Consider the following 5,170-nt stretch of genomic DNA (forward strand, 5'->3'; position numbering starts at 1 on the left):
CACACACACACACACACACACACACACAGGGCATGTGAGCATTTTGCTTTCTTAAAGTATGATTCCAGGGAAAATGGTACAGATGTACGGTGTAATACGGCCTAATTGTGTGTGTGTGTCTTCTTCATTTCTATTTCTGGCGATACTGACTGATATCAAGCAATTGCATGTACAGTGCACCACCCGTGGAAGCATTTTAAGATAGTTATCATTTATTTATAACCAGGCATACATACAGCTGTGTGTGGCTTTAACTTACGTCTCTGCCAATGTTTAATGCTTGCTGCCGACACAGTAACTCCCATTTAAACCCTTTTACTACTACCTGGAATAGTATTGTGATGACTAATGCTTCCTTTTCAGTGGAAGTGCTTTCACAGGTCTGTGTAATTCATGTGGTAATGTTGCATAATGCTTGCCAACCATTTGAAAATACCTCACAATAAATAATAACCTCAAAATTAGTGTAAGAAAGTATAAGTAGAAATGTTTACATTTTTTTCCCTCACCTCTTATGGAATGTCAGTCACAGTGTCAGTCAGTGTTTAAATTACAAGGGGGGGGGGTAGCTCCTTCAGAAGAGACTTGATCCCCCCCCCGAAGGAACAACATTTTGACTTTCAAATAACTGATAAATAACCATTAGCACTTCTGACGCTGCAATGAATGTTTTGAGAAATATATTAAAATGTAATTACAATGTCTTATTTATACTTAAAGTGTATGTGCCCAAAAGTGTGTATGTGTTTTGTCTAAAATGAATGGAAAACGTGATTTATGTGGATATTTGTTTCAGGTGAATTTATCAGGCACAACGGAAACCTATAATACACAAATAAATGTAAACTGGCCAGATTTAGCTGGAGGCCATTTTACATCTGCTGTCCCTGGACTGGTGGCAAGAGGTCACCCTTACTTTAACCTGACATAACTGAAAATGCACTTTGGTTGTATGTGAATGTACTCTGATAATGCTGTTGTACAAGATCTGCCCAGCACCAAATGGAAGACCAACTAAGTATACTTCTTTTGCCTGAGACATAGGAGGACAAGATAGCTCAAATGCAGAAACATGGATAAACGCCTTGGTCTACACTTTGGCTTCAACCAGTGACCAAACAAACAATCCCTGGTAGGAAAGTGAACTGCTCACATCCAACTTAAGGATAGGCAGTTAGCTAGTCAGATGTTGTGCGGGTGGAAGAAGGTTGGACTCAAATGCACAGAAGGCCAGGAGAAGTGGTAAGCTTGAATATTTATTTGAAAAAAAGTCCATAAAACATAAGGTGTCCACAAAAGCAGGTAAGGTAATGTCCAAAATAACAAAGAAAACAAAGATGACCTTGAACTGAGGTAATACACAGAAAACAGGCAGGGAAACCCACAGTATGCAGCGAGGTACTAACAAGCACAAAATGATGAGACACAGGACAACGGGAACACCAAGACTAAATACAGAGGGTAACGAGGAAACAAGAAGCAGGTGACACAAGGGCTGGAAAACAGGTGAGAAGCATCAGGCAATCACAAGGGCAAACAGGTAAACAGGAAGTAAAACTAGACAAGACAGCACAGAAAACCAGACTATCACAATAAAACAGGACAGAACATAACACAAAACAAGACCAATAAGTACACAATCACTAGGAGACAAGACATAAAAACAAAAAATGCGATCAGAAAAGAACAGAAAACAAAGCAAAATACCACAACCATAACATCAGTTGTAGTGCTTTGGAAAAAAAACTTTAAAAGCATACCTGCACATGTCAACATCAGCCAGTTTAGATGTAAAGAAGAATAATAATTTCATAATCAAGAATAGACAGGAACCCTTGAAGTTATAATAAAGTTAGGTTTACTTGCACGTAGAATCAGTTTTACAGTACTCACAGCATCAGTACAGGAATATGACTGCCGAAAAAGCTTTCTACAGCAGCTCTTGTAAGACATTGTAAAATGAGTTAAATCTCTATAGTCACAATAAAACGTAAATGTTGTCAGTTCTCAAAGTCCAGGGGCACCTGTTGTCTTCCCAGCGTCACACCGGGCTCCAGACAAGGACGAGACAGTGGCTCCCAGGGATCAGATGGTGACAGTAGTAACAGTGTGTTGTCGTAATGAAAAACAGTGATCAGAGAAAAAGTATGTATGTAACAGAATTTTTCTAACAGTGTTCTTTATACACTGTCTGCGATTAGCTTGTTAGCTTTAGTTGCCATCACAAGTTTGTTTGCATTGTGCCAATATGCTCCAGCTCAGCTGTCAATCACACAGGCACACTGACCTGCCCCACTCACAGGTTTAAAAGTCTGAAGGAGCATTTTTGATATATTTATTTTATTTTCTGATCTCAATTGGATTTTAAAGGGAACAGACATTTTAGTAGGATAGTATCCAAGCAAAAAATAGTTACAAGTGGGCTATTACATGTGATTGCTTAAGTGCACTGTTCTGTGTGTGTGTGTGTGTGTGTGTTTACACTCCACCTGGGAGTGGAGATAGACTAGACTACACCTTCTGTATTCAAACTATGTTGTCGACACTAAAGCTGTCAGTATTCTGTGTGTGTGTCAATAAAGATATGAATCAAATCACATTCTGTGCTTTACAATATCCAAACACTGAGGATGAATGCATACATGCATACTGATGTTGTCTGCGTTGTGCTCTTTTAATAAACTCATCAAATCATTTGACAGCTTCAAAATGCTGTAAAATGACATTGAGAAGTCATTGCATTGTGAATGTCAGATTTTTTTTTGTCAAAATTTGAGATTTCAATATGTATTTTCAGTGTTAGTATATTTTAACTGTCGGGGTGTACAGGGTGGACGGCACACATGTCCACACATGGGGTAGTAGCATGTCTAAATGAACTATGGTAAATAGGGGTGGAACGGTACACAGAATTCACGTTTGGTGAATACCTCGGTTCAGACATCAATGTTTGGTACAAGTCCGGCACAACGGAGGGAAAAGCAAAACAAAAATGGAGAAGGCAATTTCTTTTTATTGTTTGTCTCACGCTGTACCACCTAGTGTCATACAGACTCTCCCCTAAGCTAGCTGCAACAGCCTGAAGTGTTTAAAGCCGATGTAGCCAGTAAACAATGAATACCCCACATAATCTCTAGACTCCATCTGGAACTTGTAAACAAAAAAAGCTACAGTATAAAATTGAAAATTACCGCAAATCTGTTCCCTGCAAAGACAAACTAAAATACCTGATTAATGCAACATTATCCCTACCTGGCTAAAGCTAATATAGTTATCCTGAAGAAACAAGACGTCTGTCCCAACTAACGTTACGGTTCGGAGCCGCGACGCTGAAAATGTAACGCTAATCTACAACAGCAGTCCACCACTCTCTCGCCTGTACTATTTTAACTGACTGGGAAACCAAAGTTTTCCCAAACTTGAGATCTTTAAAAAGGCCAGCGGCTCCTCTAACTTTTTCACCACTTGCCATACTTGTAATTTTTTACTGCATGCATAGGCGGAGCTCGGCTACATATGGCGCACCAATCAGAGCTTCAGAGCTAAATTGAGGCTACAGATTAGGTGTCCCTGAATAACCCGCATATCTAACAGTAGTTCAACATTACATTTGTTCTGCATTACATTCATTAATTTGCACGCAAGTTTTATTTATTTTTAAACCATGTATTCTCCATAAATTCATGCAGCGAACCATAACAAACCATCGCTTTCACTGCCCTAACAGCTTTACTTTTACAGACGATTCCAAAATGGCAGGTTTTATCACAATTGTAGCGGCGTTTTCCAAATGCAGGACTCATGCATTTTTCAACTTCTCTAACAGATATCTCCTTGAACTGGTTTTGATACAGTTTTTACATACATAGCTTTTGTGTTAGAACGCTTTCCCTGAAAAGGTTTGGACTGTTTCAGCTTAGATGTGTATCTCGTTGCGGCACTCTGTGCTTTGATGAGCTCTGTAACATTGCCCACATTGATAAATTTTTCCAGCATTAAATCTGTTTCCAACTGCAGTTTCTGAGAAACCTCAGAAACTGTCACTTCCAATGACAATCCAATCTCTTATCTGTTCATCCTTCGCTACTCCAAATTAGCAGTATCTTACGAATTCTTCAGCGGTCTCCCCCTAGTCCGTCTGTGAAAGCATGCACGCTCATGGATAATATTCCCCTTCGGCACCAATTGAAAAAAACAAATTGTTCATCAATTTTTTTTAAAACTGTTCCATAGTAATCCTCAATCATCAATGAAGGTAAAGGTGCTGAATATAGGTTTTGCTTCCTTACACATGGCGTAAAGCAGTGTGTTGACTTGGATTTCATCCTATTAGTCGAGCTTCATAGCAAGCTAATAACGAGAAAAATGTTGCTTCCAGACCGGCCATGTTGACGGCTGGGTGAAATTGAACTTTGCCGTCATTGTTTCACCTACTTCTGTTCACAGACATTGAGTTCAATGGGCCACTTCTGACACCATGTCATTAAAAATACCCAGACTCAATTCAGTTTGACTGTTTTTAAAGTTACACTTTTGCCGAGCTACTGGCTTCACGCTAGGCTAGCTAGTTACTCTTCTTAGTGTACACCACACACACGAAAGTCCATGTAACAGTCAAGTAGACAACAAGCCCAAGTGGTAACTATCTGAACTGATGTATACATCACATCACATTGTGCGTTTGGATTGCATTTCATTGTGATTGTGTCTGCCGGTGGACATGATTATGGGAGAAGAATGACTCACTAGCGGGCTTGCTAACACTGGCAGCCAGAAACAAACACATGATCCATTGTCTGTTTTCTCGCAGTTGTCTTTGTAAAATGAGCCATGGTAAAAGTTACAATAATCTGTTAAGATCAAGGAGTTGATAAGCAGACAGTTAGGTACCATAACTAGCTAGTTGAAAGTTGTCAACTTTCACTAAAAACAGCTAACGTGGTCCAGCACCGGGAGCTGTAGGCTACTTTAACTCTGTTTAGCTACGTAGCAATATATCCTGTGGAAAAGAGAGTGGCAGAACAGAGAGAAGTGGCAGGGAGCAGAAACAGACATAGTTACGCTGCTTGTCAAGCAATTGTCTGGAAAAGTATTTAAATAAAATAGGCTGGTTTGAAAATGGAGATGAGAGATACGGCTAGCTTCACTGCAGTCATTGGTTGCATGGGTG

The sequence above is a fragment of the Etheostoma spectabile genome, chromosome 10 (assembly GCF_008692095.1).
Source record: "Etheostoma spectabile isolate EspeVRDwgs_2016 chromosome 10, UIUC_Espe_1.0, whole genome shotgun sequence".
Taxonomy (NCBI): domain Eukaryota; kingdom Metazoa; phylum Chordata; class Actinopteri; order Perciformes; family Percidae; genus Etheostoma; species Etheostoma spectabile.